The sequence below is a fragment of the Megascapheus bottae genome, chromosome 10, assembly GCF_031878675.1.
Source record: "Megascapheus bottae isolate mThoBot1 chromosome 10, mThoBot2.hap1, whole genome shotgun sequence".
In the NCBI taxonomy this organism is placed as follows: Eukaryota; Metazoa; Chordata; class Mammalia; order Rodentia; family Geomyidae; genus Megascapheus; species Megascapheus bottae.
This window is the reverse complement of record NC_143518.1, coordinates 19,209,540-19,224,701: the sequence shown is the minus strand read 5'-3', so window position 1 is coordinate 19,224,701 and position 15,162 is coordinate 19,209,540. Positions and strand designations below refer to the sequence as shown.

Sequence of the window (15,162 nt, the reverse complement as noted above, 5' to 3'; positions counted from 1 at the left end):
CCAGGACTGGCAAAAAAAAAAAATCCATATGTGTTTGGAACACACTCCAAAATAGATCATATAATAGTTCATACAGAAAACTTAGGCAGATACAAGAGGACTGATATAATCCCATGCATTCTATCAGACCACAGTGGAGTCAGACTAATTCTAAACAATGTAGTCAGAGTTAAAAAACATCCAATCACTTGGAAACTGAACAACACACTTCTGAATAACTCCTGGGTAACAGATCAGATCAGAAATGAAATTAAAAACTTCCTTGAATGTAATGACAATCAAGAAACATCACAAAGGAACTTATGGGACACAGCAAAGGCAGTTCTAAGAGGCAAATTTATTGTACTAGGAGCCCATATTAAAAAGACAGAAGAAGAGCATGTAAATAACCTAAAAAAAAAAAAACCTGAAACACCTAGAGGAGCAAGAAAAAGTTAACTCTAAAACAACTAGAAGGACAGAAATAACAAAAATAAAATCAGAAATATCAGAGATTGAAATAAGATCTACTATATAAAAAATTGATAAATCAGGGGCCGGGAGTTTGGCCTAGTGGTTAAAGTGCTTGCCTAGCATGCATGAAGACCCGGGTTCGATTCCTCGGTACCACATATAGAAAAAAGCCGGAAGTGGTGCTGAGGCTCAAGTGGTAGAGCTCTAGCCTTGAGAAAGTCCAAGGACAGTGCTCAGGCCCTGAGCTCAAGCCCAGGACTGGCAAGAAAAAAAAAAAGGAGAAAAAAAATTGATAAATCAAAAAGTTGGTTCTTTGAAAGAGTCAACAAAATAGACAGACCCCTGGCAAGATTAATCAATAAAAGGAAAGGGGAGACTCAAATAAACAAGATTAGAGACCCCACGGGAACAATTACAACTGATTCCCAAGAAATTCAGTCCATAATGAATAGGTACTACCAGGACCTATATTCAAAGAAACAAGAAAATCTAGTAGAAATGGATGATTTCTTAAATAAATATAGGCTACCCACACTGAACAACGATGAGGTAAACAAATTGAACAGACCAATCTCTTACAACGAAATTGTGGAAGCAATCAGGGAAATGCCGACCAAAAAGAGCCCAGGTCCAGATGGATTCACTGCGGAATTCTGCAAGACATGTAAAGATGAAATAACACCTATACTCTTGAAACTCTTCCGAGAAATAGAAACAGAAGGAGCAATACCAAACTCATTTTATGAAGCTAATATTACTCTCATCCCCAAACCAGGGAAAGACGCAACAAAAAAGAAAACTACAGATCTATCTCTCTAATGAACACAGATGCAAAACTCCTCAATAAAATATTGGCCAACAGAATCCAGAAACAAATTTAATAAATCATACACTATGATCAAGTAGGCTTCATCCCACAGATGCAAGGCTGGTTTAACATTCGCAAATCAATCAATATAATATATCACATCAATAGAGCTAAGGATAAGAATCATATGATAATTTCTCTGGATGTGGAGAAGGCATTTGACAAAATACAACATCCATTCATGTTGAAATCACTAGAAAAAATAGGAATAAGAGATACATTCCTTAAAATAATTAAAGCCATATATGACAAACCTACAGCCAGTATTATACTAAATGGTGAAAGACTGGAAACATTTACCTTAAAATCCGGAACTAGACAGAGATGCCCACTCTCTCCACTTCTCTTCAGAATAGTGCTGGAACCTTTAGCCAGAGCTATAAGGCAAGAAAAGGATATCAAAGGGATCCACATAGAAAGAAGAAATTAAACTATCCCTATTCGCAGATGACATGATCCTCTACTTGAGTGACCCAACAAACTCCATTCCCAAACTTCTAGAATTAATACTACTTTAGCAAAGTGGCAGGATACAAAATTAACCTTCAGAAGTCAGTAGCCTTCTTGTACACCAACAATACACAAACAGAAGGCCAAATTAAGAAAATGATCCCATTTGCAATAGCCCCCAGGAGAATAAAATACTTAGGAATTAACTTAACCAAAGATGTAAAGGAATTATTCAATGAAAACTATAAAAGCCTAATGAAAGAAATTAAAGAGGACACTAGGAAATGGAAAGACATCCCATGCTCATGGCTAGGGAGAACCAACATAGTGAAAATGGCTATACTGCCAAAATTGATATACAAATTCAATGCAATCCCCATCAAAATCTCAAAAACATTCTTTACGGAAATAGAAGATATAATCCAAAGATTTATATGGTACAAGAAAAGACCTAGAATAGCCAAAACAATTCTAGGCAAAAAGAGCAATGATGGTGGTATTACGATACCAGACTTCAAATTCTACTATAGAGCCATAATAACAAAAACTACTTGGTATTGGCACAAAAACAGACCAGAAGATCAGTGGAACAGAATAGAAGACCCAGAAATAGAACCACATACCTATAGTCAACTTGTATTTGACAAAGGAGCCAAAGATATACAGTGGAACAAACACAGCCTATTCAATTATTGGTGCTGGCAAAACTGGGCAGCCACATGCAGAAAACTAAAAATTGACCCTAGCCTGTCGCCATGCACAAGCATTAACTCAAAGTGGATCAAAGACCTCAATGTCAGACCGGAAACCATGAAACTGCTACATGATAGAGTAGGAGAGACACTGGAACTTGTAGGCATAGGCAAAAGATTCCTGAACAGAATCCCAGGGTCACAGCAGATTGGAGAGAGACTCGATAAATGGGACTACGTAAAAATAAAAAGTTTCTGTATAGATAAAAACATAGTTGCAAAAGTACAGAGACAGCCAACCAACTGGGAAAAGATATTCACCAACAATACATCTGACAAATGCTTAATATCCAGTATCTACAGGGAACTCAAGAAACTAATCCCCCCCAAACCCAATAAACCATTCACTAAAAGGGCAAGGGAACTGAAGAGAGACCTATCAGAAGAAGAGATTAAAATGGCAGAAAAGCATATGAGAAAATGTTCATCATCTATGGTCATAAAGGAAATGCAAATAAAAACAACCCTAAGATACCACCTTACCCCAACAAGAATGGCCAAGATTTTGAACTCAGACAATGACAGTTGCTGGCGGGGTTGTGGAGAGAGAGGAACCCTACTACACTGCTGGTGGGAATGTAGACTAGTTCAGCCACTCTGGAAAGCAGTGTGGAGGTTCCTTAAAGAAGTGAAAATAGACCTTCCCTACGATCCCACCATACCACTTCTGGGCATCTACCCTGAACATCATGACCCAGGATATTATAAAGACTCCTGCTCAGCTATGTTCATCTCTGCACTATTCACAATAGCCAGGCGATGGAAACAATCCAGATGCCCTACTGCAGACGAATGGATACAGAAAATGTGGTATATATACACAATGGAATTCTACATAGCCAACAGACAAGATAAAATAATGGCATTCGCAGGGAAATGGATGAACCTAGAGCGAATCACATTGAGTCAGACAAGTCAAGACCTAAGGAACAAAAGGCACATGGTATCCCTAATATGTGGCTATTAAATCCAAAGAGTACAAGACGAGGACTCAATAACTGCATACCCAAAGCTATGGACATGGTTTTGGAAATATAAACATAACTATATAGACATAAAAACCTATGACTCTATAGACATAATGTTTTATTTCTTAAATTAATATGTTTCTATGACATACAAACCCTTAGTCTAATTTTGATTAAGTTCTAAATACTAAGTCCCAGTGATTGTAAATAGAGATTCCCTCCTTGAACACTTGTATGTTAAACTTGTCATTTAAAATATGATGTAAAAATCAACATTAATAAATTCTTAAAAAAAAAAAGAAAAGCAGTAAAAAAAATCCATATGTGCTTAATTGTGTCTTAAGCTTGTTTTCCTTTTCCTGCTAGAGAGTTTTGGGGTCTTTTCAGAAATTGCTTAGTTTCATGGCCAGAAACTTAAACACACAAACTTCACAGAAGCTGCTATTTCAGATCATTGTCACTCTGCTGGGAGTGCCCGGGGTTAAATACTGTATCATCTATCTTTCTATTGATTTACTTATTGGTGGTGATTGTACTCAGGTTTGAACTCAGGATCTGGGAGATGGCATTTGCTAGGCCAGGCATTCAGAACCCTACTCCCAGACATTTTTTTTCTCATGTAATTTTTGTTATTTTAAAAGATTGAGTCTCTTGTTTTTGTCCAGGCTGTCCTGGACTACGATTGATTTTTTGCTCAGCTTTCACTGATTGAGATGAGGGTCTCAATAACTTTTTTTTATGGCTGGCCTTGAATTATAATTTTCCAGATCTCTTGAGTCATTGGGATTATAGGTATAAACCGTCATGCCCAGCTTAAATGTTTCTCATCTTGGATAAACTTATGTACTTTGCTGTAGTAGTGGATCTAATCCAGACATGTCACTCGTCACTTGCAGGAAGTTTTCTCAGGGGTACTGAGAGCTGTGGGCCCAGAGGGAAAACCTCAGCTGGCTGAGCTGAGAAGAGAAGCAGCACCTGTGTGCTTCTGGGGCATGTTGTTTCCATCTCCAGGCAGTCTTCCCAGTCGAGCCTCTGTGTGAGACGGTCATCTTCTTCTCATGGATGTGTGCTGGTGGTTAGACTTCTACCAGCCCATTCAGTTCATTCCTCTCACTTCAAGCATGGTAGGTTTTAATGCTCCTTTTCAAGTGGAATATTTTTTTCAGAAACTAATCACTAACAAATGTTTTCAGTGTATTTCCTATGTGCTTTCCCAGTATTATAAATGCATTGAAATAATTCTTTTTGTATTACAACTGAGACATAGGGCTGGAATGTGCCTTAGTGGTACAGTGCTTGCTTAGCATGGATGAAGCTCTGAGTTTGATTTCTCAGCACCACATAAACCGAAGAAGGCAGAAGTGGAGCTCAAGTGGTAGAGTGCTAGCCTTGAGCAAAAGAAGCTTAGAGACAGGCAGAGCCCCAGGAGTGGCAACCCCCCCCCCCAAAAAAAACGAAAACCTGAGACCTATAATGAGTATATGCACACACATATCTTGAGTACATTTGTCAGGGAATGGAGTGATGGGGAAGGCTCCTTGCAGGAAAACCTTATTCCAGAAAGCCAAACAAGGTTGAAAGAGACATATTTATTAACTAAAAAGGATTTAACAGAGTACACATTTAAATGACTGAAAAACAACATTTAATGGATTACTCTGGTGATCTCTCCAGAGCATTTCCACATAAATAATAATGATTGTATATTATATAACATAGTACTTATTATTTAATTATTTATTTGCTTATTTATTTACTCGCTGGTCTTGTGGATTGAACTCAGGGCCTGGATGCTGTCTGTGAGCTTGTTTGTGCTCAAGGTTAGCACTCTACATTTTGAGCTACAGCACCACTTCCAGCTTTTTCTAAGTAGTTTACTGGAAATAAGAGTCTCTTGGGCTTTCCTGTCTGGGCTGACTTCGAACCATGATCCTCAGATCACTGCCTCCTGAGTAGCTAGGATTATAAGCATGAGCCATCAGCACCCATTCAGAATTTCTTTTTAGATTGTTTTTATTCACACCCTTTTTCTTTTGGTCTGCCTTACTAGGAGTGCTGCCTCTTGTTGAATTGGACTCTGACTTAGTTCAGGGGCTTGAGGAAGGGGCACATGGTGCCTTTCTCTAGTCTGTAGAGGGATTACTTCTAGTACATTGTGCTCCTTGTATATATCTGGATGTCTTCCATTCTAGATAACCTCATGGAAAAAGAGAAATGCCTCTTTCTCCATTCGGGGAGAAATAGAGAGGGGGGGGGGGAGACAGAGAGAGAGAGACAGGGAGAGACAGAGACAGAGAGAGACAGAGACAGAGACAGATAGAGACAGACAGAGACAGAGAGAGACAGACAGAGACAGACAGAGACAGAGAGACAGACAGAGAGACAGAGACAGAGAACGCGAACATTACATATGGATGTCTGAGTATTTTCACACAGATCCCTAACATCAAATACGTCATGAGCCTCTGAACTCTTAGTGAATATGTGGTGGACAGCTTCATCTTGTGTCTTACTTCTTTCTTCCCTTTCATGCTGAACTCACTTGGACTGAGCCATCTGATTCCATGTTTATTCTCATAGGATTCCTTTGTTGGTCATCAAAATCTGATCTCCCTCATTCCCTGTTCACTGGGCCTTTTCTACCCATCACTGCATTGTCTCTCCAGGTTTGGGGAGTCCCTGGGACTGAATCATCTGTAGGCCACATTCATGTCCTCAAGTTTAAGCTGTGATGTGATGTCTCATGAGCTCTAAGTGACAATAGGTGCTTCCTTTTATTCCACAATCACCCAAAAGAGCATGTGATGATTGGGGTTTCATTGACTCTTGATGGCTTTGGGTGATCTGGAGTGGAAAGCATTTCTCTATATTGTGTCATTCCAAATTGCTGCTGAGATTCGAGAGCCATCCTCTGAGGTTCCTCTCCTGGGTGCCCCATGAAGCAGCTTTCCCCATATGGCAAGGATGTCATGTCTCCTGGGAAGGAAATGACCAGGGTATGTGCTAGTGATTCTGCCTTGGCCTCTTAAAATACAGCTACAAAATACGCATGAAGTCGGGAAAATGCTCTTATTCTAATTAGAACATATGAAGTGGAAAGAGACATTCCCACTATTTTAGGGGTGTGGGAAGAGGAATGGCCGGTCCTGTGACTTGAGCTCAGAGCCTGTTTGCTGTCCTTGAGCTTTTTTGCTCAAGGCTGGCATTCTACCACTTTGAGCCAAAGTGCCACTTTAGATTTTCTGGTGGTTATTTGGAGATAAGAGTCTCACAGTTTTTCTTGCCTGGGTTGGCTTTGAACTGCAATCCTCAGATCTCAGCCTCCTGAGTAGCTATGATTGTAGATGTGAAGTCATCGACACCCAGCTGTGGGTTTGCTTTTAAAACAGACCTTGTCTAAAGAGCTCCGAACTAACCAGCTGGAGACAGAGTAGATGGCAGGACACGATGTCAGGTGTTGGGAAGGAAATCTAAGCCAGGGGTGCCAAGTCCTGTCATAGTCACAGAAACCCTCACCTGGGCTGCAATTCTGGAGGACAGGATTGTAGAGTGAGGAGTCAGAAAGCTCAGGCCTGGGTCTCCAGGGACACTGACATTTCGAGTTGGAAAGAAAAAGGTCCAGTGAAGAGTTCACTGAAGAAGGTGTGATGCCAGGATGAAACCTGGCTCTGTGACTTTGTAGTATCCAAGGGAAGTTTCCATAATAGTAGGAGACCAAAAGACTTAATGTCTCAAAAAGGGAATGAAGGCGCTTCAGACACTGGGAGGGCTCCTGGGGCACGCAGCTTGCTTCTAAATGAGGAGCGGATTGGATGCTGTCTCTGAATAGCTCGGGCTTGAATTCATTCCCAGAAGATTACAGGTAACTTAGTATGCAAGCATGTCACTGTCTCACTGCATCGGTATTAGTGTGCTAAGCAGCTGAACGTAACAGCAACCAGAGAACCCACACGGTCAGGTTCAAACTTGACCCGGATTCCTAGCTCCTGACATCGTCATCACACAGCCAAGTGTGCACCACCTGTCAAGACCATAGGAGCAGGGTGCGCTGATCTCATGCTCTGGAGCCTGCCATAAACCCTGTCCTGCCTCCCAAGCCCTGGGTCTGCTGCTCTTCCAGAGGGCCTGTAGATGACCCAGCAGCTCCAAGCTCAGAGACTCCAGAGGAGTCTCTGATGGAGATGAAAGGTGATGGAAGCATCACCTTTCTCTCTCCATTCCCTTCCCTCCTCGTCCCTTCTCTGCCCCCTTCCTCCCTCCTTCCCCCTCCCATCCTTTGTGCGTGTGTGTGTGTGTGTGTGCGCGCGCGCGCGCACACGTGTTTGTTCAGAGGCTTGAACTCAGGCCTGGGTGCTGACCCTGAGCTCTTTTGCTCAAGGCTAGCACTCTACCACTTTGAGTCAAGGCTCCACTTCTGGTTTTCTGGTGGTTTTTTGGAGATAAAAGTCTCATGAATTTTCCTGCGCAGGCTGGCTTTGAACCACAACCCTTAGATCTCAGTCTCCTGAGATGTTAGGATTACAGGTGTGAGACACTGGGAACTGGGATCTGGTGTCTTAATTCTTTTTCTGTCCATTGCACTGTGCATTTTTGTTGCTGCTGAAACATAATTTTTTTACATCAAATACTGTGTAGGTAAAAAAGAAAATCTGTCTAGTATTGGGAAAACTGGGGGACTATGTTAGGGAAATTTCCAAATGTTTCCTGGACTTCGGGGAGATTTCTGTATGTTCAAGTTCTTATTTGGCCTTCCTTAGAGACAGAATACATATTTCTCTTTTCCTTTCCTCTTCTTCTTTCCATTCCATTCATCCATTCACCCATCCACACATCCATTCATTCTTCCCTCCTGCCCTCCATCCATCCAACCAATCATCTACCTACCACCCATATCTCTATATCTCTCATCTATTCCAACAACCACCGTTCCAAGCACTGTCTTAAGCACTATTGGAAAACCAAAGTGAGTAATGCTAGAGAGGAAACAAGTCATGTTCATAAATAATGATGACTTGGGGTAGAATGCAATAAATGCTACGAGATAAGCGTGGAAGGCTAGTGTCAGAGAAGAAAGAAGCCTTGAACTGTAACCTCTCTGTACATTACCTTGATAATAAAAAATAAGATGAAAAAAAGAAAATTAGGCCTATTCAGAAAATCTGAGAAAAAGAAGCCTTGAAGGTTATCAGCAGGAAGTATATAATCTGATTTTTGCTTCCCGAAAATAATACTCTGGTTAGCCTGTGGGAAATGGATTTCGCAAGTGGGAGAAGAAGAAGCACCCAGGCAAAGGAAGAGCAAGCCTAATGGCTGGAGAGGGCAAAGAGCTTACTTTGTTCTGGAATTTATGCAAGAGTTTATGTGTTAGGGCCCAGTGAATGAGAAAGCTCTGGGATTCTGTGGCTCATATTTATAATCCTAGCTAGCTATGTGGGAGTCTGAGAGTGAAAAGGTTGACATTTGAGGTCAGAGTGGATAAAAACATTTGAGAGACTCCATTTCAAAATTAACCAGGAAAAACAGGACTAGAAGAGTGCAAGTGGTAGACTGTGAGCATAGCAAGTGTGAGGCCCTGAGTTAAAATGCTCCCTACCATACAACAAAGAAAAGAGATAAGATGAAGTTGGTAAAAAGTAAAAAATAAATAAAAGTTGGATAGGTTGATATAACGGATACAGGGACTTGAAGAAGTTTGTATTAAAAAAAATCATTACTGGTGTTCAAGCACTAAACAGCATGAAGATATCACAAATTATTTGAAGATAGAGATTCAATCACTTCTGTAAGCGCAGAACATGTTTCTAAATTTTGAACAACAGAAAGAGAATTGAAGTCACTTAAACGATCCTATTAATGCCATGTGGTTACAATTTCTAGTACTTGCTCAATTCAGGATTTCTTATGGGAAATTGCAAAAGCTGTCAATGAACTCATCTTGATGGTGATGCCTTGCTCAACTCCAACCCTAGGAAGTGCCTTCTGTTTTCTTTCCTTCTCCCAAGTCTACAGCTTGGAAATAGCTTTAGCCCCTTTGCTTCCTGCCCTAACCTGCCAAGTTGGTGAGGGGTGGGAGCACTCCCTGGACCCCCAGGGATCCTGCAATTCTCTGCCAGGCACCATTGTTTAAAGAGGCTCCTCCAGCCCCTTTGATCTGTGGCTCTGGGTGATTGTGGGTGGTAGTGGGCGGATCTGTGTGTCTAGCTGCCTGGGGTCAGCAACTCTGTGCTATTATAGTTATTAGTATAATAAATACTTACACACCAGAGAAGCAGCATACAGTGCAGCCAGACACAACTACCACCCACACTTTGCCAGACCAACAGAAAAATGCAAAAATCTGAGTAAAATGCCTCTGTTTCAGAAGTGTTGATTTAGGGCTTGAGGTAAACTTGATGAATCACATTCCTTTAGCTGTGGGGAAAATCTGGCTGGCAGTCAAGGACTGGGAGAGCTGGAGGGAAGGGACAGAGAGAAGAGAGGGAGGAACACTTGGAAGAGGTGTCTCTGGGCTGGAGAGAGTGTGATATGAATGGATTGTCAAAGGAAAGCAAGGGCTGAGGCAAAGCACCACTGAAATGGATTTCAGTGGAAGGAGAAGAGCCTGTTTGGTTTGATCTCTTCAGATCTGTTCAGGGTTCCAGATTGATTTCAGTTTGGTATTTTTCAATGTAATGATATCATAATGTTAAGTCTGGGACCCATACATGCTCACAGGGAAATAGAAAAGCATACATAGGCAATGTAAAAAGTATTTGTGATCAAATAAATATCTATTTAGTATCTTCTTTGGTTAAATAAGATGGTAATAGCCCTCTTTTTGGAAGTCTTGCTGGCACGTGAAAGTTTGGGGATCTAAGCCTATGTACAGCCCCCGAGTTAGGACAAATGATATGTGTTAAAAGAAGAAGCATACCTTCTTGAATACTTGCTTGTTAAACATGACATTTGAAATATGATGTAAAAATCAATGTTAATAAATTCTTTAAAAAAAAGAATAAGCATACAGATGCTTGATTTACCAAAGAGGCTAAGGTCTCTTTGACCAAGGACAGAACAGAGGAGAAAAAATGTGAATCAAAAAAATCTGTGACTGAGATACTTTGGAAAGGAAGAATTTACTAGAAAGGGTAAAAGTAAATCTGCAAGAAAATGAAGGGTAAATAGCTTAATATTGTTTTGTATTAGTGATAATTTATTAGGAAATCATCATAACTGGCAAATGAACGGACAATGAAGCCAGGCAAGTGCTGGTTATAGACATAAAATAGAAAGCTAGACTTGAGGCCAGATGTGCTAGCATAAATAGGAGGCTTGCTATCCAAGACCAACCTGGGCAGAACTTAACAAAGGCAACAGGATTAGAGGCATGGTTTAGTGGCGGTAGAACTCTTGCTTAGCAAACTTAAGCCTCTGAGTTCCAACTCTACTACTGTCCAAATAACTAATTTATTACCTTAATTTAAAAGAAAATTTAAAAAAAACTAGTGTACAGTATTCTTCAACCCTCCTTTTCCACCTTTATTACTCACGCTAGAGAGTTAGGAATGCCCATAGCCCTCTTATTCTTTTTTTTTTTTTTTTTTGCAAGACTTGGGGCTTGAACTCAGGGCCCGAGCACTGTCCTTGGGCTTTTTCAAGGCTAGCGTTCTATCGCTTGAGCCACAGCACCACTTCTAGCCTTTTCTGTGTATATAGCACCTGAGGAACCGAACCTGGCTATTTGTGCATGCTAGGCAAGCACTCTACCACCAGGCCACCCTCCTAGCCCCGCAAAGTTCTCATCTTTGTCCTTCCATTCCTCACAGTTATATCAAGGACCATGGATGAAAACTAACTGACATATGTCAGCTGATTCAAAGTTTGCAAGAACAGCAAGAAGTTTTTCAAAATGAAAATGGCAAAAAAAATCTAGACATTCAACTGAGCAAGACTAAATATAAGGGAAGAACAGAATAACAAAAAAAAATTAGAATTTCATCTTGTTTCAAAATCCATTAGGGGCTTGCATTTTGGCCGGTTACTCTAAATAATCTAAGCTTCTAAAAGGGCTGCATGGACAGAAGCATTTCCTTGAGGACAGTTCCTGCTAAAGATTTGCATTTTTAGCTGGGCCCAGTGGCTTTTTTCTATGTATGTGGTATTGAGGAATTGAATACAGGTCTTTGTGCATGCTAGGCAAGCACTCTACCACTAGGCCAAACTCCCAGCCTTAAAGATCTGCATTTTTAAGGCATCTCCATGTTGTAGAGATGCTTGGATTCCCCTCAACAGTAGATACGTAGATATATAAGTAGGTATACAAGTTTCTTACCGTTGTGCACTTATAGTGCAAGTAATATGGGAAGCAATAGGAAGATTGTGGTCTGACATTGGCTTCAGGCAAAAGTGTGAGATTCTATCCAAAACAATAACTAAAGCAAGACAGGGCTAGGAGTGTGGCTCAAGTAATAGCACACACACCTAGCAAGCATGGAGCCCTGAGTTCAAAATAGCTTTTGTCCTTAGTGAGAATGGATAATCTAGCACTGTTTTTTAGAGAACTTAGGCTAAATTGGGAAGATGACCTGAGAGAGGAGAGCATCTTCCAGGTACACATTGGATGATGCAAAGAATCACTCCATGCAAAAAAGGTGTGGAACGAGCTGTCCCCTCACTCCCTGGGTATGAATGTATGGAAAGTCAACCTTGAATTACATGTGGTAGCTTGGTAACTTGAGAGCAGCTGTATGGAGTTCTTTCTCATGCAGTAGAAAAAAGCAGGGCCCACACACTACCCCATCCAAGGTCCATACACATGCTTACTCAACTGTACAGCCCTTGGTTTTAAAGGAAATCCTTTTGGGGATGGGGTTGATTTGGCAATAGACCTGTGACCTATTGTGCAAATTCTGGGGTGAAGATGCTGGCTAAGGCCCTTCCTTGCTGGAATATAATGCAATCCAGAAGGCTGTGGATTTAAAGGAAAAACATCTCTCCTCCACCCCCTCCCCCTCTGTATTGAGGTTTAGAGGAGAAAAGCAAAAGCATTGTATAAAACAATTACAACAAATTTGCCTATTTAAAAAATGATTGATCATTGTGGATAACTGTGCTACAAGCCATCCTTATGAAGTTAAGGATTCCTAACAAGACTGTATGCGTGTTAAGGCAGGATCTGTGGCTCCTAGCTGTTCAGAATCTAAGGATTCTGCTTCAAAGTCAGAGACTATCTCAGACTAACCAGCACAAAGCCAGAAGTGGAGCTGTGGCTCAGGTGGTAGAGCACCAGCTATGAGAGAGAGAGAGAGAGAGAGAGAGAGAGAGAGAGAGAGAGAGAGAGAGAGAGAGAGAGAGAGAGAGAGAGAGAAGAATCGAAGCAAGAACATGGGGCCCTGAGTTTCAGCACCAGTACTGCCAAACACACACACACACACACACACACACGCGCACACACACACACACGAGAGTATATGTTGAACTAAGGACAATCCGAAGTTGGTGGTTATACAGTGTATGATTATGCAGAGATTTTTCTCAAGAGGCACTGGGGGTGGATTAGCTGAGGAGGCTCACGGAGAACACTGATTGGTATATTTAGCTATGTATTGGGCATAACCCTGGACTACATAGAAATTTCCCAGTACATGACAGCTGTGCAGTACATCTGTTGGATATTCAAACAAAGTCAGTTTCACAAGCATTATCTGAGAAAGATTCAGATTGGCACAGAAAAAGTCCTGGGGATTTGAATTGAGTGTAAGTTTAGTGAAATATTACTCTTCTTCCCTGGAGTGAAAACATTCAGTCCTGTTACAAGCTGAGCTCTTCCAACCACACTGGAAAAAGCTTAACCACTTCTCATGATTTTAACAAGGATATTAAAAGTTGGGTGGGCAGATTAGCATTCAGGCAGTCAAGAAAAATCTAGAAATCATGTCATGGACATGATTGAAAGACCTAGAGGTGGCGAATGTACAGTTAAACCTGAAGAATAGAAAACTAGGGAGGCAGTGGGGGGGTGGGGAGGGAGGGAAATGGGAACCATGACATGAGAAAGGATATCATTGTATGTGAAGTAATGCACCTTCTATCTGGTGAATATAATATAACCCTTCTATTAATTACAATAAAAATATATGAAAAAAAGAAAACTAGGGAGGGAAATGTGATTCTATAGGTTTCCAGATATGCAGACTTCACTGACATAGACTTTGTAGAATGTGCTTCCAAAGTGCATGTCTTTTGAATAAATAAATGAATGAAAAGAGAGCAGGTGTGTGTGTATGTGTGTATTTGTGTGCATGCATGTCTATGCATGTTGTATATATATATATATATATATATATATGTGTGTGTCACTTTCCATCGTGAAAATGACAGGGAGAGGTAGATTGATAACTCTTTAAAAGTAGCTGGGGACCAATAATCCTAGTTACTCGGGAGGCTGAGATCTGAGGATTGCTGTTCAAGCCCGAGTGGGACAATCTATACGACTCATTTCCAGTTAACCACTAAAAAGCTGAAAGTAGAGCTCGGGCTCAAGTTGTAGAGCCCTAGCCTCCAGCACAAGGACAGCACTCAGGTTCAAGCCCCGGGCAAGGTACAAAAGAAAAAATAATGATAACTCTAGTGCTGTGTAAGGAATGACAGAGCATTTTACTAGATTAGAGTGGGTTCAAAAAGAGGCTGAGAGAGCCTCTTTTACCTTTTAAAAACTGGTGCTAACCTAAAGTCCTGAGGAGATTAAAAAGAAAGGGGAAGGCTTGCAAGTCAGACAAATTATATCTTTTTCGGAACAAGTTCTATCTTTGCTATTTAGCTGTACAACGTTAGGCAAAATAACTACCCTTTCTAAGTATTCATTCTTCCTGTTAAAATAGGATTTAAAAAATCCTATATTAAAATGTCCCTTTTGGATAGTAGGGAAAAACAGGGAAAAAAGAAAGGGAAGGAGTGACAGTGTTCAGAAAGCAATGCACCCATTACCTGACTTATATAACCGAAACCTCTTTATACATCACCTTTATCATAACAATACATTGTTTTCAGTGTTCGTTTAGGGAATTAAGTGAGCTGTTGGTTGTAAAAGCCTAAGGTGGGCTCTGGGGAGATGTGACCAACGCCTTCTGGAATAATGACCTCACAGTAACAGAGCTAGAGTTGAGAGATCACTGTAAGGCAGCCCACAGGAACTCCAGGAGACTGACTTCGTCCAGAACAATCAGAGGCGTGTGCGTGGCAGAAACAAAGAAAATTTCTTCAGGCAGAGTTTCAAGTCCCCCATCTCTCCACTGGGTCGAGTTAACGTCTTTCTGAGCTGCCTTACCTGTCTCTTGAGAGGGAGGAGCTAGCACGTAGAAAGCCTCTGGTATTCTTCTCTGTGGGATCCTCCTGACAGTAAAGAAAGATTTCGAAAGTTGGTTTGTCCAAAGGGCTGGGCACGTAGCTCAATAGCAGCCCAGTTGCTTAGCGTGGGTAGGGCTCTGGGTTCAATCCCAAGTAGAATTGCTATTGATTCTGGTTGTTGTTGTTTTATTAACTCCAAATTGTTGTGCAATGGAGTTTTAATTTAACACAGCCATTTATGCATACACTACACTGTGGTCAGTGTCAACTTTTCAATCCTTCTGCCCCTCCCCGATCTATTCCATCCTTCTCTGTCTCCTGAATTTTCCTAGTTTCATATGTACAT

At 41.0% G+C, this 15,162-nt stretch overlaps 1 protein-coding gene across 1 annotated transcript in view; it reads left to right on the top strand.

The window, feature by feature from the left end:
• The window catches only part of Lamc2 (laminin subunit gamma 2), a 69,814-nt gene that overhangs the window by 13,448 nt on the left and 41,204 nt on the right, over positions 1-15,162 (top strand). The gene's annotated exons all lie outside the window — the stretch shown is intronic.